General features: G+C 45.0%; 1 protein-coding gene across 2 annotated transcripts in view; it reads left to right on the top strand.

Moving 5' to 3' along the window:
- Positions 1-25,178, top strand: part of LOC124298734 (leucine-rich repeats and immunoglobulin-like domains protein 1) — a 305,656-nt gene that overhangs the window by 193,909 nt on the left and 86,569 nt on the right. For both annotated transcript variants that reach the window (XM_046751149.1, XM_046751148.1), the window contains exon 5: positions 16,059-16,115. The gene's annotated coding sequence lies outside the window, so the exon portion shown is untranslated. The remainder of the gene's footprint in view (positions 1-16,058; positions 16,116-25,178) is intronic.

The raw sequence follows: 25,178 nt of genomic DNA, 5'->3' as shown, positions 1-25,178 counted from the left end.
AATTGTTTCGGTACCTCTGCCACATGGGATAAGAGAGGAGATACTCGAGACTTGTTTCGAATTTAATGAAGGGCGCAAGGGCGACTCGGTGACCCGGATCACATCGCGAGGTCCGGAAGGCCGCGTATTTCTCTTCCGGAATAAAAGGAGCCTGCAGTCAGGTAATTCTGGGCGATGGAGCGTGCGTCTTTCGCACATATACGGCGACAGCTTCGCCTCGTCTAACCCGAGTTCCACCACGGACTCGCATGACTCTTCCATGAGCTCGACCGACGCCCAATCCCAACGCCGTGCAGCTCGCTACAGGGTACGTACTCGTAAATTTCAACACTTCGATGCCCACCGAAACTCCCCGAGACTTTAACGCGCCCTGAACCCCAGAGATTGGCCAACCCGTTACGGTTTTATTGTTTAATTCCCGGGTCACCGGAACTCCGACCCGGCACAACCCTGCGGCCTCTGCACATACGGATATCCATCTACGATGCCAAATTTATTTTACAACTCCCAAGGAAAGAACATTGAATCATTGATGTTCCCGCGACTATTGGCCTTCTTACTTTCAAGGAGACAAGGGTTACTTGACTCTGACGAACGGGAGAAACGCTCCTCGTTGATCCAATGTTCGATTACATTTTCGTAATTTCCACTTTTGGACCGGCGAAAAGAAAAGGTACGACTAAAATCGCTATCACCATCCTCATTCGCGTGACTGATTTTTGTTCGATTAGGTATAGTCTGACCGATCGTGAATCCTTACGTTAAAAATTTCCATCGCATCGTCGATCTTTCAGTTTGAATGTAAAAAATATTACTGGTTTAATGTCCCAACGCCTGAACACGTACCTGATCCATTTATTCCTCTCCTTCCGTAAAGAGACGGTTCCGAACTCGGATCATTCTTCGCTTATTTGTTTCTCGTCGCGTTTCTTCTCAGCACTCGCAATTAGCCCGACGTTCGTAACGAATGCTCAAATGACTCTAATTAATGGTGTACTCTGGGGGTGGAGGTTTAGTCCCCGTGCTTTGAAATAAAGGCTTCAGATTCGGCGCCATTGCGTGCCAGGGTGCGTGTCTCTCCGTGCGTTGGGGGGCGCAGCAACCGAGCCACGCGACACACCGAAGGGAAGCCATCACTCAAATAACTCGCTTCCCTATATAATTATACTCCTCTCTTTCTCGCTTTTTCACCAAGCGAAAACCCCACTCACCGTAACGGAACCAAAGAAGTGAAAATAAAAAAAAAACAAATAAAAAAAAAACCCCAGGGAAAAAAGCTGACTCGAAGTGTTCCTTTCCCTCCCTTTTCTATTTCTGTATTTTATCTACCACCCCGTACACCGTGTAGTACGGAACTTGAGCTGTGGGTGAAATGACAGTCACCAAGAACAAGAATAAAAAAAAAATTAAACCTCGCTCACGGGTATCGGAATAAGTAAAAACTGTTGAATTTTTTGTCCCTTAGTCGCTTGTACAGGAAAAAGTCTTGTTATTTTTCGACAGTTTTATGCTTCGCGCATTCTCGCCGTTGACCTAATCTCGTCCTTTGCGAGCTTCCGATGCTGTTACACGTGCATCGCGATCGTCATAACTATTATCGCATAGCCGGTAGCGACACGTGGGCGTACCTCGTAACTTACAATACGTCATATATAATCGAACTCGCAGCCTGTTCCTACTTATTTTAATTAATCATCAAGAGTTCCGCTCGCTTGCCAACAAGCTACAGCAGACACGTAAGATGACTCGTCACAACTACCGTATCCCATCCACATCAATTATTTAACGGGCACGCCGCCGACGCTACACTTTGTATTTTCTCTTCGCCGTATTCTTTTTTTTCCGCTGCTATACGTAGGTATATATTTTTTTTTTTCATGACATGCTTTTCTTTTCGACTTTCTCTCTCGATTCCTCCCTGCTTTTTTTTGCACCCTGACGTGGCTGTGGCTGTGGCTGTGGCCGTGGCCCTGTCAACATCCACCCTATTACCGACTCACCATTCGACCAGACCCCGGAACTATCGTGCGACTAGGAACTGAACCGTATTTTTTCCCCGTCTGTTTGTTTTTTTTTTTTTTTCCCCTCTACCACTCTTTCTTTTCCGCCGAAGCCAACGCAGGGTTTGGTGGCTCCGTTTCGCCGGTCTGTCTCGCTTTTTATAATTTCGGTTGTTTTTTTTTTTTTTTTTTTTTTGTTTTTTTTTGTTATTTTCGTTCATTTTCTCTTTTTTCCCTCATCGGCGATCTCTCGGCCTCTTTCTCAATATTTTCCATTTGTTTGTTTTTTATTTATTTTTTATCATTCCGTTTCACCTTTCCTTCGCCTCGCTCCGCCTGCCGGACACCGCGGACGATGAGAAGTTCCGTATTATAACGGGCAGCTGTGCGGGGTAGCGCCTTCCCGGTATGCACACGCGCCCCAATCTCTCCTCTCTATCTCACCCTCGTTCCTCTTCCTCCTCCGCACTTACAACTTAAAACAAGTCTGCCAACTGCCTTTCGTCGACGCTCGCGTTCGTAGCGACACATGCACACGTAGATGGTACTCGCACACGTAGACGCGTCGTCCTGGCTTCTGCAGCAAACTCGCCGCCTCGCAGCAGCCGTGTTAAACTCGTATGCATGTTAACACTGCACTGCACTTCGCCTTGGACCAAGAGAGCGAACAAGACAGAGAGAGAGAGAGAGAGAGAGAGAGACAGAGGGAGGACTAAAAGAAGAAAGAAAAAAAAAACAAGAAACTGAGAAGAAGAGACAAGGGATCGCTGCTCCAGACACCCGCGTCGTATATTTATTACCATTTAACTCATTTATTTTATTAGTGACTACACGTCGCCCCCTTTCTTTTCCCCTCACACGGCATAAGCCGACGCTTGCGGCGAACAACGCCGTCACGCAATACAAGCCGGTAAACGCGACGCACGTACGTTCCCGTGCATTATGTATATCATGTGTACACCGCGTGCACTTGATAAGTCGCGTGGCTGGCTTGTCCCGGCGATCCCCGCTGCTATAGCTGGTTAGCATTCTTAATTTCCCCCGGCCGTGATGGTACGAACGGATACCCGTGGCTTATAATGTATTATAGACCGTCGAGGGTTGAAAGCGGGGTTGATACGCGACGAGGGCAGCGAGTCGGGCTCGCGGATGAACAAACCAGGCATCCCTCGCTTTACGCTTCGAATATTGAAATTCAATTTTACGTGGAAATTCAAATTCCGTCGCACTAGGGAAAAATTGGAGAAAGATTTTCGTCGTCGTTTCACGTGGTACGCGTAAGTGAATTTTCAACGAAGAAAGTAAAATTCAAGTTAAACGATCAGCGAGACGATTTCGATTCCGAAGGTGCAGGGAACTCTCACACTTGTAGAAAATATCATTTAACGTGAGAACTTGCAAAGTTTCGACTCTCGCGTGCCTCCGCGAGACGAGGCGAGATTAGGTGATACTTTTTACGTCCGTACGTCGGTATAAAGTACCATGGAAGGTGAGATGCGAGCGACTCTTCGCGATGAGAAAAAGAGGGTGGGGGGATGGAGGCTTGATTTCCTCCTTTTCTGTCTCGGAACTCGATATAAGTTATGAAGACGCCGTCGTACCTCCGGAATTGGGCGCATCGCGGCTCCTCCGCAACGTCTAGACGCGGCGACGGCGACGTCGCTTAACACGTCCCCTCGTAAACGATCTCTGCCGTTCTTTGCCGACTTATATACGCGTCGTTATCAAGTGAGTTCCTCTCGAATGCGCGGTGAAATGAATACCTGGGAGGGGGGGATGATTTTCTTCTTCACCTTTTTTTTCCGTTTCACCGTCCAAATGAAATTTTCTAATTGTTTCTTGCTCGGCATTGATTTATATGTACAGGATTTAAAATAGAGAAAACGTGGAAACTTTTTTAATCAGTTTTAATCTCAATCGCGACGATGTCGCAAAGTTCGGTATGAGAACCTAATTCGCGAGTGAATCGAACTTGAAATTTGCGTCGTAGTCGGAAAAGCTCTTCCTCTGCATAAAAATTAATCATCTGTAATATCAACGTGATTGATCGATAATACGGTTGGATTGATTTTTTTACCAACAAGTGTTTTAATCTTTGATCGACGGGCGATTAGGTTGCAGTTCTTCTTCGAATCGACTTCAATTATTTACACGATGAAACGTATTTCTCGGAGACTGAAACCTCTGAAGCGTCGTTATCGCTAATCTATCGTAATTTCCCATTCGTCCGAGGTCTCTTGCAGAGATGATTACTGGCCATGAATTCCGTCTAGACGTTTTATTCCACAATCAAGTAGAATATGTCTTCTCGGAAAATTCGAAGGCAGAGCTGTGTACAGAAACGGTATAATGCACGGGCAGATTCATAAACTGTCTTGTGGCACCAACGCACAATGCACCGCGCAGTTAGTCGACCCCCTAGACTTTACATCATATCCGGCAAAAATACCCCACAGCTTCGGAGCCGGAGGCAGACTTGGGATTCCCTATGTTATTAATTTCCCATGCAACTCATACCGCGACTCGAAAATACCGAGGCGACTGAGACGCGGTGAAAATCAGGCAAGGAATTTCATTCATGCGTCTTGGCCGGCACGTTGGTGAAATTTTGAAGACGTTAGTTCGCAAGGACTCGGAAAAGCTCATTCTTCGCGAATTTTAAAGATATGTCGTGAAATTTTTCCATTCCTCCATAATTCCTGCAGGTTTACATTAAAGTGGCGGTGATTTAAAGGTTTTGAAAATTTTATTGCAATTACGTGATGTGGCTGACGATGCTACCGGATGCAGCACGTGAGTTTTGCAACTTTCATTACTTACCCGTCATCCCTAAGTCGCTACTCTCCCCGGAATTTCAAGGATATTATACGTATAGAGAAGCTGGAAATGATTTTTTAAACAGAAGCGAAAGTAACGAATGTGTGTTGCCCCCCCTCCCCTCGGAATGCGTTACAGCGGGTGTGTTTTCGGGCTACCCCAATTCCTCGAGGCGCAGCACGTGCTCCTGCAGGGCCAGGACGAGAATCGCTGGCGTTGCGGCGGTCGAAATAACTCGTAAATATTTTAACCACAGCCGTTATACACCCCGAGTTACGATTCGGGTGCTCGCTGCGCCTCAAAGCGAGGAGGGCTTCCACTAGGCGAGGTCCTCCGGTGCACCAGACTGCAAACAGCGGCGCAAGACCTGCCCGAGAGGCAGAGCCTCCTCTTTCTTCCTCTTTCTCTTCCTCTTTACCTCCCATCCCACACTTGCCAGGATTAGCCGCTGCACTCCGTGCAACTGTCGTTCGATCATTTAACCGCACGTGCCCGATCCTTCAGACTCAAGTCCCGACACGATCGTCAGCTTTCTCTCAATTTCTTCCCTTCGAGTTCTCCTCTCGTGCTCGCTTGAGGGCGAGATGAGAAGACGAAATTTTTCCCCGCGTTATTTAGATCTCGAAGTTATTTGTGAAACTTGAAATTTCATCGCACTTTTCGCTCAAGGAGTAGGATTTTTAAAAAACTTGCAAATCGGGATACCAAAAGTAGACAAAAATTGAAATCGCGAACTGTCATCCGAAAGCATATACGGAGCCTTGGGTGCTTCTTTACCTTTTCACCTTTACCTTAGATCGTAAAATTTTTTAGCTTACACAGAATTGATCTCAAGATCTGAAAACTCGAAGCTCCGGGTCGGCAGAAATTTCTGCCAGTCTCTGTTCTGCCAAGGTACGGGCACATACCTAAGTGTGTTTAAAGTTTCGCGTCAAGGTTCGTCTTTGAGCCGAACCAAGCCTCGCGTCTAGCGTGTATGCACGTCCCTCGTAGTGGTATAAATATTACAGCAGTACCGAGCCAGGCGGGGGAGGAGGGGCAGTGCAAACTTTGATAATACAACCTTGTGTCTGGTACACCGGCTAAGTGCCTCTTCGTGTAAATGGCACCGCTGAGACTAGAAACTGGGGCGTTCCGACGCCTCGCTCCGTGCCTACTATTCCTAACACCTGTCTCACTCGGTGAGCGCGGCTCTGCAGGCAGCGACGCCATCCCCCGAAAAGTGTAAAACCGTGTGGAAGAAAAAATTTTCATCTTACTTTACACGCAATTTAAAGAAGAAAGAATAACGTCCATTTGCCGTCCGTAGCGCCGACCGAAAATTTTATTCCTGCAGGAATAAAGTCGGCAGGGTGAAACACGGGCGTGTTAATTGATACGGGTAATCCAGAGTGCATGCACGACGAGCAGCATCCTGATCGGGGAAAATTTTGTTACTCGTACAGGGCGATGGAAAATAAGGAAGGCCTCGAACGCACCTGCGATGCCTAGGTAATGAAATAGCGTCATTAGCGCGTCTAGCCCCCTTTGAACTTGACTAGAAAGACTAATTAAATGTAAGTTCCCGCATTGCGGAAGAGGAAGGTGAGGATTGCGACGCCGAGGGCGCGAAGCCGACCCTCGAGGGATCGAACTCTCAACCTTGAACCTTACCCGCGACCTAAGAAGCCCGCCGAGACTCACGGGGAAATTATTTCACCGGCCTAACAACGCGCTTCCGGTTCCGCTAAAACCTTTCTGCGTGATTCCCTCGCCCTTCAATTTTTTTCTTTTCGCTTTTATCGCTCTAACGGCTTCAATTTTTTTTCTTCTTTCTTTTTTTTTTTTTTTTTTGCCTTTTTCTTTTACTTTGCCACAAATCTGTCCCACTCCGCTATTTGCACAAACCGATTTCTCGTCGATGACCAAATTTCCTTTCCATGCAGCCAAACATCGACGGTAAATATCTACGATTTACTCGAGCCGCGCCTACGCAGCTCCGTGGTCCCATAAACATACGAATGGTTTTCTCCCGATATCACTTTCGGAAATCACAGTGCTCAAATAAGCTTGTTCGAGACTCCCAATGTTATTCGTTACATTCGGAAAAGAGTTTGACTGAATCTTGCAGCGTATAGAACCGATCTTAGGAATATCTCTTTAATTGTTTTCCCACTCGGACATTCGACGCGTGCGCTTCGAGCGGATTCACTTAATGCGGGTGAAATTGGTCCTGCGAAAAAGAGACTGAGAGAGAGAGAGAGAGAGAGGGAGAGAGAGGATGAGGAGGAGGAGGAGGCAGCAGCATAAGAGGAAGTGAAGCGTGACCAATAATTCGCTTCTAAACGTTCCCTTCAATTTGGAAAAGCTTTTGACGGAGGGAACTTTGATCTTCCAAGCTTCCAGCACAGCTTGTGTCGCCCTTATTTTTCGCCCGCTTCTCTTCCCGAGGACAACGGATCATTGGATTTTGCGAATTCTACCGCGTCGGACCGGCTAATCTCGGGATACCATCGTCTGGCAGGACGCGCAGCCAAAGGAACCCTGAATCCTGGATCAGCGGTTCGAGTAACGGAGCCGTGAAGGAAGCTGGCTCGAGGAAAAACGCAGGGGAGAAGATAAAAAAAAAAAAATAGGACGGACCAACCCGAGCCCAAACCGCAATCACGAAACTGTCTAACGGGTGAAATTGAAATCTTTACCCAAAGCGATACACCGCCGTTAAAAATCGAGAGCGTGAAATTCAGGGGAATAAGACAAGGCGAGGGGGTGGTAAGTAAGATACGACCAAGGTGTGCCGAGCCGAGCGCCTTTTATGTTTCTCCTGAACAAAAAAGTACTCTCCGATATCACTTTGTGATTTCATCGAGCGCTTCGCGAAGTCAAAGTAGGCGCGCGGCTGAATTGTTGTCGGGGTAAAATAGCCGGCTTGGGTACAGTTTTCCGGGAGGTTTTCACCACCGGGTTTTATATCGCGTGTTGATACGGGCGCGGTGCATCTATTATAACCATATACATTTGTACGTACACAAGTCGGGCGAAACGTTACCTACAGGGAAACACGTTACACAGCTATAACGGGCGATACGAAGGTACTGTACCTCGTGTGTGGTAGCAAGGGGGGGGGGGGGGGGGCGCGGAGGGGTGGAGGGGTGGAGGGGTGCAGCAGTCGGGCCAACTTGATTCATCGAGATTTCGATTACAGATTATTTTCAGGCTGACGTTGCTACAGCGCCCCGTATGGCCCCCCTGAGGTTGAGTTAATTAAACGGCGGCCAAAATAAACCGTAAACGCATCCTGCTGAACTACGTAAAGCGTCTAATAAGTTATAATAACGACCGTGAATAGCCGCTCCGCTTGTTTTCGACTAAATAATTAAACGATTTACTAAATCGACAGAGGGTTTCGTCCGAAGAAGAGGATATCTTACATGTGTAGAGAATAAACACCGCGCTTTGATCGTCACACGTGAGGTAGATTTTAATTCGAACGCAATCCAGGCGATCGAGACAAATTTTTCACTTTTTCAAATTAAATGTTTTTTCTTTTTTTTAATATGATTACACTTCAGTCGACAGAGAAGTCTGACAAAAGCTGAAAACGTACAAACTGTAAACAATACCAAGACAGTCATGCGCCAAATTTTACGCAAGTTAATGGAAAAGTGTGATTAACCTGTATAATTTTAGAAGCTCCACTGATCATGTTGAAAATTTAATCCTACCTTTAAATTACAACCCGAATCGGTGTAATTGTTACTTTCGAATCGAGGATACGCATCGATTAGAACTTGATTGATTTACCGTAAAATCCGACGATCGGTGCTATTCAATATTCTTACGCTCTGGATTTTCTTACAACTGTAGGTATTACCGTCGTAAAATACGTCGTGCACGTTGGTTAATTTTCCGTAACAATTGATTTATAACCGCACGATCAATCGGGATGGATTACACCACCTTGCCTACGACTGCATAACGCGTATTCATTAAAAATTTTCACGCCAACAGCATGGCTATGTTCGATCGGTCCAAAATACGATACCCGAACGGAGCACACGGCGAACGGTGATCGTAAAAAAAAATTTCGAGACGAGAATACCCAGACAGTAATACCTACACGGGGTTATCCAGGCACGTGCCGAAGCGCATTCTGTGACGTGTGCCGTTCCAAAACGACAGGTGCAGGACAGGTGTAAAACCCCATCGCATCGTCGCGCCGCCAACAGCCGCAACGGAATCCCATTCCTTATTCTCTTCGCGACATTATCATTCTCATTCAAGCACCAATTTTTATTGTTGCGCTGTGTTCTTGTTACGATTCGGTCGGCATACATTCGTTCCGTCATTTTACAAATTTTTGGTAAGTTTCGGTATGTGGAATTTATTCGAAACCATATTTCCATCCAAATTCTTGCCCTGGAAGAAATGCCTAAAATTCTTTGACCATTTTACGTAACTATTTTCATTGTCAGTTCTTTTTATCTCTGAATACATTTTCGTATGTTCGAAAAATAATTAGAATCTGACATTTACTCCGCAAACCGTATCTCGTCCCGGGGTACAAGTTCTTCGTTGCAAGGCGTCAGGCGTTATGTCTTTAATTGCAAAAAAAAAAAAAGATTCAACGACCATGAAAAATCTTCAGCCGTCCGACTCTTCGGTCTCTCCCGTTTCTTCCTTACCTGCAAAGTACACAACGTATACACGTATTGTTTTCCTCCCGCGAAATCTTATTATCGTTTCTTTCGCGAGTAGCTCGCCTTATACCTTGTAGCTTCTACCAACCTACATACTTTGCTCTCTCCGGTCTTCCACGCTCGCAGATATTTACCTTGGCTGGCAGACGGTACCTGCGGAGAAGAGAAGAAGGAAACGCGGTTCGGCCGAGAAGAACGAGACGCTAGCTCCGTGCTTCTGTGCACGGTGTGCAGCTCCGGGACAAAGCGAGGTGAAGTCGGGTACTGATAAATAAGGCAAACACTACAACCTGAATTATTCATCTCAGCCAACCCTCCCCTTCCATCTCAGCTCTGTCCCCCGCTCGAATGAAACCAGCCGACACCGACGGCAGATTTTTGCAATTTTCCTCGACACTCACTTCCGGTTTGTTTCTCACCATGCATTTCTCTTCTCGTCTTAAAATTGGATATTCTCGTTGGAGACTCGAGGAATTAAATTAGTCCCCGAAGGATTTTACAGTCTCACTTTCTCTCCATTACACGTGTATGAGAACATCGCGATGTTGAAATGTAACTTGATTCAGTATCAAAGTTTTTTTGGAGTAAAATCTGTTGGAGTATTTTTTTTTTTTTTTTTATTACAATTTGTTACATAAATACAGTTTGATTGACATTTTCGAGTCACTGTATTATTTCATTCAGATGCGAATTACGTGGGTTAAATTCCTTTGAGATAAATTTTTTTCACAAATTTTTCTGCGTTCATTTCCTTCTCTCGTACAATTTTTCGCCCTTCTTCTCTCTTTCTTTCGTGCACATCCATCTCGGGATGCGAATTCCGGAGCTGTTAGGTCGTTTAATATTCTTGAATCGTTGCGGCGCGTCTCCCTCAACTTGGGCTCCGGTATTTGCTTCTCTGCCCTTGAGGAAAAACGCGATGTTTTTTCTTACCTTTTCTTTAAGTATATTATCATCATCATTATCGATGCTGTTATTATTACTTTCGTTTCCGCGCCCCTTCTGAGTTTCAGAAGCACGAAAAATTCATATCAAGGATTTCGATCAAAGAAATGGTCTGGAAACTTTGAAGCGCGGTCACTTAAAAGTCCTTGGTCCTTAGTCCTGAAAAGACCGTGTACAGAAGACGGGAACTTTTTCACGAGGAACACACAATTCGATGGAGCATAAGAACGCGTGGCATGGATTGAAAAGAAAAAGCTAAGAATAAACCACCGCTCGAACAGCGGGGCGCAGAATCCAGGCTCCACGTGTCCTGGAATCAGGAAGTTATGGTGGGAAAGAATTCTGCGCGAGGATTCGCATCAGCCGGCACTCCGCGTTGGATTTTCAATTAAAGAACTTGTTTTGCCTCGCCTTAGCAGCAGAAACATGGCGGCTGCGGCAGCTCCGCAGAAATCCACTCTAGGTTAAATCGCACGCCGCAGTTCCACATTTAAATACCAAATCAAGACCTCAGACAGAACAATTACTCGCAGGGAATCTCCTGATAAATATTCAAACTTTGTTTTGATCAAGCCGAGGGCTCGTATTTCCTTGTTTCGTCGCAAGCTGGCCGTTCTTACGTCGAATTTTGGAAATAAAATTCAAGCGAGAAACAAAAATTAATGAAAAATCCAACAGACTTATTCCAGATTCATCGAATTTATGGTAAAATCGAAGTTCATTCGTGGGAAATAAACTGTTCTGGTACAATTTCGAATTCATCTTCTTAACGGTTCGCCGCATGTTCAGTTTAGATTGATTAATATAATTTCGGCACTGACCATTATCCCTTGGCGCTGAAAATTAATTATATTTTGATCCGGAATCCAGATAATTGGGTCGAGCCTCCGCCTCGGCGAACGCCAACCCGAATCGCAATCATCGGGTAGACGCTGAGACCTCGCCGCAGTCTTTAATTCATTCGTATAATAACAAACTTATACGAGACCCTCTCTCCCAACCCTGACCCCATCAGTTTTTCTCCGCTTCGCCGCCCTGGATCAGTCCAGGCTTGATTTAACCTCGATACCCGACGATCCCCTTCCTATTAACGAACTCTCAAAGGGTTGAACCTCTCCGGTATTTCAGGTGTCGAGATAATAACAAATTTTCTTTTGGCTTGACTTCGTAGGTGAGCAAAAGAAAGAGAAACGCCGGATCGATTACTTTCACTATCCGTTCTTCGTCGATCCGCCCTGCACCGGGAGTTTTCACGAATTTAATATCCAGCTCATCGAGATTTTAGAGGCCACAGCTGGTAATTGAAACTCGGGTAATTTCGCGAAAACGCTCTCAAGTTAATTCCAAGCTCATCGCGAATTGTTGAGAGTAAAGATAATTGCCGGCGCGCCACCGACTCCAAGACGAGCGGCAGGTGCGAATTAAAAACGCCGAGTCTCTCAAGACTCGAATGTTAATGTCTCCAATTTTTCACCCATTCCCTTCCCTCTTCCCTGTTCTCCAGCTGTTTTCACCCGATTCGTGTCCACGCTGTGAGTTCAACATTATGCAGTCAAGTTTACGTATCAAGAAATTTTACAATCCCATTTCCCCGTCTTTTATATTTCGATCCCGTCCTATTACACGCGAGCAGGTGTAAAATAAAATTTATAGAAAAGACGTTCTCTTCTCGGATATTTTTCTCGACTCTCGTAAAGAGAGAACGAAACTAATATTTGTCGTCCGATCCCGCCGTGAGTGGAATTACAAATGTAGTCCTCATTGAATTTTCAACACGGCCAGTCACCGCTGTTTCAAGCACTAAAAGACGCTACGGGGATGTCGGACGATGGTCAGCTTGCATGGGCGCAAATCCCTTAACGAATCCGGTTTCCCGCTGGAGCTGGTAATGTTTGTTTAGGATAATTGCCGGCATGAATATTAAAGAGCCGGCCAATCTGTGGCCACTGCCCGCCCAGTCACAGCCCGTTGAATTCGTAGTCCTCGATATTTAATTGAAGTAAATTGCATCTCGATCGTGGCTTCATTCCACCGTTACACATGCCGTTCATCCGTCTCATGGTCGGTAGATGATTATATTCCTTTCAAACAAGAGCCGGAAATCCATCCCGGCTGCAGCGATGCACCGATTCATCGCGCTCGAACGCAATGCCCGACGGTCAGCAAAGGAATTGAAATGGAAAAACTGAATCCGACCGAACGAGGCGAAGACCGCGCTTCATTGTTGCACAGCGAATTGATTTTCGCGAGACACTCGGGTTCGTGACTTTTTCACCAAGAGACAATTCTCGCAATCAAATATTGCGTTTTCTTTCCACCTCGCGCAGACGCGATCAAACAGTCTCCCGGGCTAACCGTAACTACCGTCCTTCGTGTTTGCCTTCGGATATTGGCAGCCTGGATCGTGCTTTCGGACTGATCATCAGCCGCTCCTCATTCCGCCCCCAATCCCACCCCCAAATACCGACTCGACGAGCGGGTGAAATCCGTGCCGTATTGCACCAGACTGCAGCCGTGCTGATTTCCGGCGGCTTTTGATATCAGGAAACCAATTTCGCTCTTCGTTTAATCGCGGTGCGTATCAGCCGGCTTGCCTGGGCATGCAAACTCGTCCGATCCAGCACCGCGTCGACGGCTACGGCTTGGCGGGTACTTGAACCGGGAAAATATCGCGAAAATTTGTTTACTACCCGGGGGCGGGCGGCGGGGGGGGGGGGGGGGGGCAGGCGAAAGTGGAGGAGGAGGGCGGGATACGGTCCCACGGAATCGCGGTGTGCGAGTTCCAGTTGGAAATTTACTGCCGCTCTTTGACGGCCGAAATCCGTTCCGCCGATGCATACGGTCAATAATTGCACCAAGCTAGAGGACGAGCCGTATTCGTCGGTCGATCATTACGCAGCGTCCCGTGTGCCGCGGCTTTTATTGCCAGTCTGGACTCGGAGCCGCTTATGTTTAGCCGAAATGAACTGATCGCTTCTGCGGAATCTTTTTTTTCTTGTTTGTTTTTTCTTCATTTCTTCCTCTTTTTTGTTTTCGACAAGTTCGTCGCCGCAGATAACCGACCCGGGATTTAAATTTTTCCATGCAGCTAACGTACTGCGATTTGTAATCTTCGCTTCGCGTCGAAGAACGTAGCCTCGGTTATCATCCTGTTCATTTTGGCGGGTCGTTAAACTCAAAACCACCTCGGAGCAGACCAGGAACTTTACGTCCCGGAGTAGACGGATTCTTGCAATCAGAATTGTACAACTTGGTTTCAAGGTAATCCTGCGATGAATGTAAATTTGTGATCAATAAAACAGTCGCGTGGTTCTACTTCACTGTAAAACATTTTTAAAAAAAACTTCGAGGTAAGTTTCGTTCCTTCTTCAAACTTCGATTAGGATTTTTGTAAAACTTGTTCAACCGATTGGGTTGAAATTTTCAAGGTATTTTCTCGGCGTGACCTTTCCTCGATCTTCTCAAGAGAATAGAGGGTTTTTTAAACTACCGAATCACTGCAACGATCCGTTTCAAAATGTCGGCATCTTCTTGTGGTAAAATTATTCTTCGACACGCGTGGGGTAAAGTTTCTTCAGCTAATGAAAATATTATGTTGAAAATCGTTGCGTTACCGCGAGAATGGGTTGTGGCTGTATTAGCTCCGAATACCATTTTACGAAACCGTATAGCTTCGCGCTCCTGCGCACCGCGGTGTTATAATACGCATTATGTTTGTGTAATTAAACAATTACGTCACCGTGACAATCCGATCCGCAGTGGCTCCGATTTTACGCTACGTTATTTCAAACGTCCGATTAATTAGTCACTAATCAAGCGATACGGCCTCGCCGCAAATATACTTTAACCAATGACCCGTTAAAATTGCTTCTGCATATTTTTTCCCTCCGCTGTCGCTCTTTTTCTCCCTGTTTATGCGTTCATTATCTTCTGTCTGCTCTTCCTTTGTGCTTACCGCAGAGTCGTTGTTACCTATATTATACAACTGCCATAGACAACTATTCCGTATGCCTATATGTATGCCATATGAGTTATACATGTATATTCGAAGGAAAATTTCGTCAAGCTGAAACGTTGCGCCGAAACAATGTTGTCATGTTTTTAAATTGCGGAAGAAGTTTTATTCCTTTATTTATTCGTGGTCGCGTTTTATCGCCTTTAACGAATTCGGCTGTTTGCGTATGCTTATGCGAAATACACCTGTGGTCAGGAAACCGTGGCGTATCCTCATCTCCGCGAAGCTTCTTTTCATTCCCATTTGAAATGTACATAACACACGTGAATCTCCACCTTAACATCACCGATATACGACGAGAGGGAGCGTAACGGCCTACATTTGCCTCGCTTTTTCCTATTCGCACAATATCTCAGCAGATTCTTATTTTTCCATCGAAGAGCTTGCAGAAGCTCGAGCTAGCGAACGTCACTTTGACGTAGATACTCGGCGGTATTAGGCAGTGTATCTACATCCACGAGCTTCGAGATGTGTCGGTAATATATTGCTACATTTCTTCTTGGAAAGCCGACTTGGGTCTTTCTGCGCAAAGCTCCGATTTTTGAGGTATCGCGATTCGGAATAGTTCCATTCAGCAATTTTTTAACACGGAGGATAAGTATGTCTCACCCTTCTACGAAGAGGATTCGCAGTTGATAGCGAAGTAGCAACGGCTTTAACCCTTTGTGTTATGATTTTTAATTTTGAAATTATTCAATAATAACAATAAATTTTGACCGAATTATGATTTTACGACGCCTTGTGATTTTCGCCGACGACGAGAATGTAAGGCTGCTTTCTTCACTTCTGCAATTACATTCTATCCGCACATCCGACACTGACGAGAATTGTTTTTGATGAATTGAAGCAACGAGGAGAGAATAAGACTGAAATCTGCGCTCCGGACCGTATGCTCGCTCTTCTATTCCGAAACAAACAGACTTTGGTTATTGTTAGCCGCGAGGTTGTTATAAATAAGTAAGAACATGGCGTGTTTGAAAGGAACGTTATTCCTGGCAGACCGACAGGCACCCTCTCCTGTCTGTGTAAAGCTGGGCGCTCAGGTGCGGGCGGACATCCCGAAAGGAGATAAATCCTCTTGTTTACAAAGTTTCCCCGCACCCAAGGTTTGCACGGCGGTCTCGGCACCTAGGCCGGTAATATCGATAACAAGGACTTTCCTTGCGTAGTCACAAGGCTTATGCATACCTACATTCCCTTCCTCCTCCTCCTCCTCCTCCTCCTCCTCGTTCTCCTCATCCCCGCATTTTCCTCTCGGATTTTCTGCTGTACGCAAAGCGTTAAACTCTAACAACAAGGCTTGAACCTCACATAACGGTTGCCACTTTTTATCTTCCTTGCGTATAAGATAACAAAGAAAAGAAAATACCTCTAGTATTCTATATCTTGTAATATCTTGTCTGATGTGATTTATTCGTGAATAATTGTAATTGAATACACGAAGATGGAATTTTTCAAAATACTTTTCGTAGAAACGTTTTTTAACACCGAAACATTTGTGTATAACCATCGATTTCTGGCGATATAATTGATGTTGGTCCTTCCCTATCGCTCACGGCATTCCTTTCGGGTGACTAACGTCGATTAATTTTCTTTTCTCAGGTGACCGCCGCCCTGGAGGTAGGAACCTTTCTTCTCTGATCGCCGCTAAAGGACATGGTGAGTCTTTCAATAATTCCTGCATGACGTGCAGATAATATTTTTTCATCCTCTCCTTCTCCTTCTATTCACCTTTGGTACTTGAAAGAATGAGGGTGGAGCGGGTCCCACGGGGTGGCCGTTTGTTCCTACGTCACAGAGGCTAGAGCCACGGAATTAGCGCCCTTTGTACCGAGGCCCATGCGCCTCTCAGCCAAAGTCCTTTTATCCCCGCGCCGCGCTGCGCAATTACCGAATATTATTTCGTCGCCCGCGTTAAGATTTTGACTTTTTACTCTGCCGTTTTATTATTTTTTCAAATTTCTATTCCTTCGTTTTCTCTACGACCGAACAATCCGATATTTCGTTGGTCTATCGGCGCTCCTTTCTCAGGATGACCGTGCAGGATTTCGTAAAGAAGCTAGAAAAGGAGAGCCGAGTGTGTGAGAAGAGACGAGGAGAGAGAGGGATCGAAAAAAAAAAGAATAATGGTAATAAAGGGAAGGAGACGGGGAGGAAGGAAGAGAGAAGGAAGATGCGGTAGGTTTTTATAGCCGCCAGCATCCGCAGTCCTGACGGAATGACTCATGGCCCTCGACGACGAGGAGTCCGAGTGACTAAAGATTGAAACGAGTTTCTCGCCGCATCCGGGGAGCGCAAACCAATGCGGCATATTTCTCGGGTGAATCGCGTATAAGCACCGCGGTGATCATCGTGATGCGCAACGTACCCGGGAGTCATACCGGCGTGCAGGCATGATCGTAGAAACGACCGATGAAAGCCGAGATACACCAACTCGCCTTCCACCACCGCGAGATGAAAATTCTTCGCCAAAATTCCCACGAAAATTAAATTTCACAACAATACAATCTTATCAAACTCGAGTTTCGCAACTCGATTCTCTGTCTTCCATATCGTAGCAATTCAGATGTCGCTGATAAAATTGTGTAAAAATTTGGCAAACACCTCGCGTATACCGTATAAATGATATTCTTTTTTAAAAATGTTTCGTATATTTGAACTATGCGTGATATAACGGCAGGGATAATCGAGTGAGCGGGTATTTATTCATCGTCTCGTCTTCTCCGTCGCTTGACGAAAAAAACATTAGATCGGAATGAAATTTCGTGACAGAGTTCGGAACATCCGCCTACACCTGACGGTTATAATCGATGAAAGGCCGAAATCGGTCGTAAATTTCTAGCAATAAATCGTGCGGCGGTCGTCTGTCAAGGGGTGAAATGACGAGACGAGGAACGGCGATGATCGGCATTCGTACCTGCACGCTTCTCGCCGCAGCTCCCCAGACTTTCACCTCTGTCGAATACTACCTGCAGTCGTCCGGCATGCATCGCAATCCGTTCGAACATCGGGGAGAACGCGTCTCGCGTGTTCTTGGGTCTCTGACACGACGAGTCGACCGAGATATCTGGCGGCCGAGGGACCGAGGGACGGACTCGAAGCCACGTCGTTCTCGAGATGATCGGTCGTCAAGGAATTCTATCTCGACAACGCGCGTATTATCGTCCGTGTCTCTCTGCCCCATGCGTATATACATGCATATAAACAACAATGACCAACCACCCGAGGAGTTAGAAATGCAACGATGTCGCATAATCAAGTGTTCTAAAACTTCATCTCCGAAACTTCCTTAGGAATTGACTGATCGGTAAGATTGAAAGTCACTTTGTTGGATCGGTCAGAATTTTGTAAGAATAACAACGAGTGGTGCGTTTACCCTGCACTAGATCACTGACCGAGGTCAAATTATTCTAGACATCTCACGGTCAATTATGCCTGAAAATTGTAGGGACGATGGAGATTCGAATACGAGAGATACTTCGTGAGAAAATTCCAAGATCGTCAAGTTTTACCTGAGAAAACATCGATGTAAAATTTTATTCGATAAAAGATGAGTTAGGTGTAGCTAATTTTTTGCACTTTACTTGAAATGCTCAATGAATGCTCGCGTCAAAGACGTAATCTGCGGTTATTCTCCGGTACACGTTTGGGGTAGTTGGTGTATTTCTACTACGTAATATTTGCTCACCGGATATGAATGACGTTCTATGCGAATGTTGAGATAACATCGAGATCGATTCTCGCTTTAATAGTTAACAAATCGAACCGTTGAAATGTTTGGTGCAGCTTGAACGGCCTCGTCAAAAATGGTGGTAAAATCGAATGACCACCAGCCGAGTTTCAGATCAGCCCGGATCACTCCAGAGGTAAATTTCCACCGAGACATTGAACATGACGGTCAATCAGTGCCCGTTGTTACATTTCATATTTCGAAATTGCAAAAAGAGTGTAGCGAAATGAATTCACGTCGCGTGAATGCATCGAGGTGGGGATTGAGTTTCGAATTAATCGAGAACCTTATCGTATGAAAAGTAAAAATATCGCGAAGAATGTACGCTGAGAGGTTTAAAAAATCAGCCGGGTCCCCGACGGGTTCTCCATTGAACTTAGCGTCTGTCGAAGCTGCTGGCGGGTCTTGATCGTACACTGATGAAAAAGTTGGAAACTGCTCTCAGGTCACCCCGTACGGAAAGAAAGAACAACCGCGTCGAGTGCAGAAACGGAGGGGAGCACGGGGTCAGTGATATAGTTTAGTTTTTATTAAATAGTTGTGAAAGCTGTTATAGCTCCGCGATGTGCATCCTCCGCGGGCAATCCGCGGCTTATCGAGTGCCTCTGACAGAATGACGAAGAAGAAAATGACAACGGTAAGGGAAAAAGAGGCGAAACCAAGCGGAAGAAATTAATTGAAATCGCAAAAAGTCTCCCGCTCCAGGCTTCGAAACTCGGTATAATAATAACAACAACAATAATAATAATAATAATAGTAATAACAATAATAATAATACCAGATTAGAAGACCCGAACATGGCTTCGCCTAGTTTCTGCTCTTTCTCTATCTGTATTCCTATTTTAAGGTGGGAGTAAAAATATAGAAAGATGAAAGAATCGAAGGACCACAATATCGAATTTTTGCCTTCTTTTTCTGAACTTTCCACAATTTTGAATTTTATTAATAAGATTCTCGCGTCTGTGAAAATTGGATATTCTGATCCTTCTATCAATCGACAATTCCAGTTCTCCACCCCCTGCCCTATTTTACTATTTTACTATTTTCCTACTATGTATTACAATTCCATCTACCTTCTCTCGAAGCCCGATTAGACTCGGTATCACCATCAATGAACTAATTAAGCAGCCTTTAATTACTATCACACGGGCCCTGCAGCCCGGGTCAATCAGGGAATCCATTTTGACGGGTGTCACTGCGCGTAATTAGCATCCAATTAGCCTGGCGCGTAATTAAGCTCAAACCTTACAGGCCCGACCGCAGTGCTGACCAGTGCCAACCGTTCACCGTTCACCGTTCACCTCTGCCCATATTTTCTTCGTGTATACATTCGCCGCGTTTGCACTCCCTGCACCTACCAGCAGCCAGCCACCCTCCGTTCCCTATCTGCACGCATTATCGCCTGTTCTCTGCACAGGCCTCGTCCGGCTGAACTAATTACCCGACATCAAACCGGTATCTTCGAACTGAGAATGCCAGGGATGTTCGAAGCATGCTTGAAACGTAATTTTCTGTACTCTTTTTCAATACAATCACGCGACGGCCAATATCGAATAAATTGCCAAGTTAATATTTATCGGACACGTGCAGTGCTGACAAAAAATTTTGTTTACCGATCGATTATGGCCCTCGAAAATAGATTGTCTGTTCTGAAACAAAGTTTGGATGATTAATAATACCCATGTATTATTTGAAATCATTCCGATAAAGTGTACGCGTTCGATTTTAGAAACAATTTCATCTAAATCCACGTCAATTACAATCAATTAAATATTTGCGTGAAATTTTCCCGACGCATTCGTAGCCTGAAGATATAGTTATTTGCGTGTGATAGCGCCGCTGTTAGAGCGGAGCTATCTATCCTCGGGTAATTGTTAGCACGGATTAATTCATCTCCCGCCATTATCGACTGAGCACTCGTCCGGATTATTTTTTTACATTTCATTTTCGTTTATAGTTTGGCCCGCCTCGCGAAAAGCTTTCAACCGTACTCGTGTATAAAAATATAGGTATAGGTAGGTTCCTATCCGTTACAAATGCAGCCGGCTACAGCGCGCCGGCGAGTCTCCCGTTGGATGGAATAAAGATAAAAACCATGTAGGTACGCAACACGTATAGATATACGTGATTCCAAAAATTGAAGTACGCAAAATCGCGCTTTTACAAAAATAAGTCGATAACAACAGTCAGCAATTTATCTACGAATATATGCACTATTCCTGGCGAAAATTAAACGTCTTTTAAATTTCTTGGAGAAATTTTCTCACAACTTCTTTAATTTGGTGAAAAAAATTAAAAGTTAACTAAGAAACGAACACTGGGTTCGATCCGTCTTTATTCCATTTAACAATCGGGCTGCCTCGCTCCCTCCTCACCGACCTTTGTTTCAACCCTCGTCGACTGTAATTTCCTGCAGGATTTACCCCGGAGTTAATCGCGAACGGTTTGTTTCCGTATACCGTGTCTGCGGGTAAAGGAAGGCTGAAAAACGCAAAGAGGTGGCTCAATTTCAACGGTCACTGTTACAATCGCGGCCCGAATGCACGAACCAACGTTAGCGTGTCTGCCCTGTATCTGTGCAAGTGCCTACGCATGGTTGTGTCTGGTGGATAACGGAGGCCTGCCTCCGACTGTATGCACAGTTTGTTGTGGCTGTGCTTTCGTGCATATAACGACCGGGATCTCGCTTTGTCAGGTCGTACTTCACTACGGAGACAAATTGGCCGAGAGATCGATTGAATACAGTCCAATTCTCCTGTATATACCTGTTTCACCTTCCATGTACGTTGTACACATGTGTAAACATACACAATACCCACGTAAAATAGTTTAATCAATCGAAAACGGTGACGCCCAATTTGGCGCATCAACTATACGTTGTTAAATCGCGTGTAATTAATACAATACCGCTTATAGATACGTCGAAAAGTTTAACGCACGGAAGGCGGTGTTTCATTTGGGAATAGAGGTTGAAAAATATGCGCATAATCGTTGATGTGGAAAATGAAGAAACCTTTGTGACGATATTCAATTTCATCGCCACGAATCACGGGGAAAATTTTTATTATTTTTCGAATTTGCAATCAGATTGATCGAACTGGCTCGGTTTGATCGACAACGCCGCATAGATCAGAATCGACGATCTGGATACGGGGATCCCTGCAGCTGAGGCTGCGACCTGCAACCGAGTGAGCGAGATTTCATGACTATTCATCGGAGAGAAAGAGAGAGAGAGCAAAAAAAAAAAAAAGAAAGGAAATTGAAATGAAAAACAACAGTTTTATTTTTATTCCGTAAAAAAGTGGAATACGTTTGATAATTAATGCGCATGGGAAATCAACGAACAAGGAGAGGCTCGCTGTGGCTGAAAAGACGCGGACCGAGGTTTGGAATTATTATAATCCGCGCGGTAAATGTGTTTCAAACAAATTATTATAAGATATTCAAAAATTTATTTGACATTCAAATTTTTTTCACTTTTGCATCCGAGCCACGGCAGGATGGAATTGAATTTTCCCAGCTACCTCTTTACATCCATGTATCTTCGTCTCTGTCGCAATTCTCGGGGAACGAAAAATTCTTACACGCCAAATAAGCACACGAGAGTACATCAGCGCTGGTGGATACACCCATAATCTAACGGTCTTCTCGGTCCGCTCGCCGCGGCGCGGCGCCGAACCGGATCTGGAAGAGTGCTGTGCTAGCTGAGTGCAAAAATGGATGATAAAAAGCGAGGAGGAGGCGGGGCGGGAAAAATGGCCCGATTCAAATCTGCGTACTCAAAAGGTTTTTATTTATACGCGTTATACCGAGTGTTCGGGTACGAGTCCTTTTAAGGTACGTGTCTGGATGTACTCGCCTTTCCTCGCAATTTTCTACATGTGTATACAATCTACATTCTCATCTACCACTGAATGAATCAGCTTCAAAAGTATTTCACTATGTCGATATGCGTATGGTGGGTATAGATATGGTAATTTTTCGCCAGCAATAAGTTCGTTCGGGACAAATTTGCGAACCTGTCTAATTTTACAGTACTTTCACGCTCTTTTGAAAAAGAAAAATTCGCCGTTTACTCCCTGATAGTGAAAAAAAAAACAGTTTGTATCTTCTTAAAAAAAAAGAAAATTCGTCGAGGGATACGTAATTTTCGACGATGAAAAGAGATATTGAATAAATATTCTCTTCCGATCGGATTCGTCCTGATTCGATAATGCGCACGGTATATATTTACAATTGTTGAAGTGGGATAAACAGGTATGAACTGTCGATCGATTGAGCGCATTGTCCCGAATAGGATATAACGGATTTTGTTTGTCGCGCATAGAGAACAAGAATTAAAAACAACCGAGGGCCGGGAGAGTTTGCGAAATGCATTAAAATCCGGACGTTTGTCCAATACGTGAAACGTATTTCGCGAGGAAAATCCAATAAAACCTGGCATAATTATCGGCACAATACAAACACAATAGTGAGCCGTTGTTCCTGCAGGGGCTCAACGTTGAGCGCAGCATACGTGCCGTTCAGGCTTGTTTGCTACCCCTAGATAAACCGTTAATAAATAAATAGCAAATGTTTTACTCGATCGGATCACGCGCGAACTCTCTCTCTCTCTCTCTCTCTCATTATCGTACACGCCTCACACTTGCGCCAAAAAAATTCTCGGTATCGTTAAGAGGATTGCGCGGCGTAGGATTTAAAATTATTTCAAACGCGGGGGCGTCGCTGTCTTGTTCGCTATTCAAATTTATAATTCTCTTTCGGACTACGTGCCAAGCGGTACTTATTGTTAGAAATAGCACGTCTCATGCTCGAACGCTGCACGAAACCATTGCACCAGAGTTGTGACTGTTGTATGATCGATGTAGCGTGTCTAGAACCAAGATTGCTCCGTCGATAACACCGCCGATGTTCGCGCATGCGCCAACTGACGCGTGATCAAGAATCGAAGCTCCGAGCTTGCATTATTCACTCCATATCGCCGCGATCTCGCGGCACGAATACACGCAGGCACCTACCGAGTGCAGTGATTGATGCGTCAAGTGCAGGTTACGCCAGTCGAATTCCTCGGCACTTTGCGTCGAGGTAATTAATTTGTTAACGGGGAGTATCGATGGTCAGGAAAATTTGGAAACCGGCACATCTTTTTCCTTCTCTTTATACCCACACCTCGTTCCTCGGTATCTCGAGATTCGGCGACCCGCGGGTCAAGGTGGCTTGCAGAGTTGGTAAATAGAACGTTCCTGCACGAGGAGTGGATCAATGCGTGGTCGTAGCTTCTGGCCTTGGACAAGCCGGCATTCAGGGGTCAGCCCTAGGAACGGAGAAATCGGAGGTGTGCCTGGATGGGCAGTTGTAACAGTGACTAGCCCAGCGGGCCGGTTGGCTATGTGCTTTGGCACGCAACGAGGGATCAATGAGTCTATAAATCGGCAAGAGAAGCCCGAACCCCGAGCGCCTGCTTTGATCCGGGAATAAAGGAACGGGGAGTAAATGGAATGGCAGGGCAGAGGTCGGCTGCCGCGGGTCGAAGGACGGGATATTTACATCCGCACGTGACGGATGTGACCATCAGGGGTCTGTTTCGTCGCATCAATTATTCAGGCATCAGATATGATGACGGTGGCTGGGTACCGAGCAAAGCGCAAAGGGCGCTTTCTCTCCCTCGGTCCGCTGAAACTCTTCGCAGGGTTCTCAACTTCGTCGTAATAACCATTTTTTTCTTCAACCTCGCCGTGTTTCACCGGCTGCGCCAAACGATCGACAACGTTTTTACGGTCGAACAAGTAGCACTGTTTATGCAACAAGTTATCCTCAAGGGACTTCGCGAAATACGCAGGAATTTTTCAGTGCCTTGTCACCTTTTGACCGTTACTTGAAATTATTGAAACAAATTCTCCCCAAACCCGGATGTCCCGTCACGTCGCGCACGGTGAGAAATGTGATTTCGAGTGACAATTGATATTAATTGAAAGATGAAACAGGTATACACTTTTGCACCGTGCAGCGATCGTGTGATTAGAAATTGAAGTACAAGCGACTTCGAATGACTTTACATGGACTTCGAGCGCTCGATGTAATTTAGGCGATGACTTCTGGCGTCATTGCATCATCTCAGCGAATATATGTTCGCGGTAGCTTTCTTGTTAATCGTACTTGTGGCGATGTTCACTCTCGTCCTGGCCACATCTGGGGACGCAGCGAAGAGAAGTGACCCAGTTATGTCTTTTTTATGAATACATAGGTATGACGGGCAATGGTAACACTAGTCTCTTCGCACAGAACGAGGCGAGCCGAGACTATGCGAATGTAAATTCGTTTGAAGCTCAACCAGTTATTTATGGAATATTATATACCCGCTTTTGGTTTTGTGCCTTTTTGTCATGCGGAGAGTGGTATAAACATCACACATTCGTGTGAATAATGTCCATATACCTCGGGTTACGTCAAATAATAAAATTCTTTCGAAATAAAGCTATCCGGATAATTCTACTATTCGTAATATGTATCGCCAGTGCAATTATTTGTTTGCAATTGCGGTTTTGTAAAAACGAATAATTCATGTACAGATGAATTTTCATTTTTCTGGATAACAGACACGATTTAAACGAATTCAACAAAGATTCCATTTTTCATTCAGTTTAGTTGTTGACAATGAAACGGAATTATCTTTGTAATTTCGTCTTTTTCAGACAAAGCAATTGACAATTTTCAAATTTCAACGCACGTTTTGGTCATTGAATCATCAGACGTGTTCTTTCTCCTAATCGTTTGGAACATAAAATCAATATACGTAACGATTCGATTACTCTGTATGAGTAAACAGGTTTACATAACAAAATAACTCCTAATCTTATAACGTTTAGCGATAATATTTCTGAATTTACTTCGTTGATTTGAAGGCTGAAATTTTGACCGAAGGCGAAAATATCGCTTGGATTCTGTCAGTTCATTTTTAATTGCATCTCGTAAAACTTCAGAGATACCAGATG

This window comes from Neodiprion virginianus, chromosome 2 (assembly GCF_021901495.1).
Source record: "Neodiprion virginianus isolate iyNeoVirg1 chromosome 2, iyNeoVirg1.1, whole genome shotgun sequence".
NCBI lineage: Eukaryota > Metazoa > Arthropoda > Insecta > Hymenoptera > Diprionidae > Neodiprion > Neodiprion virginianus.
The sequence above is the reverse complement of the archived record's forward strand: the minus strand, read 5'-3'. Positions and strand labels throughout refer to the sequence as shown.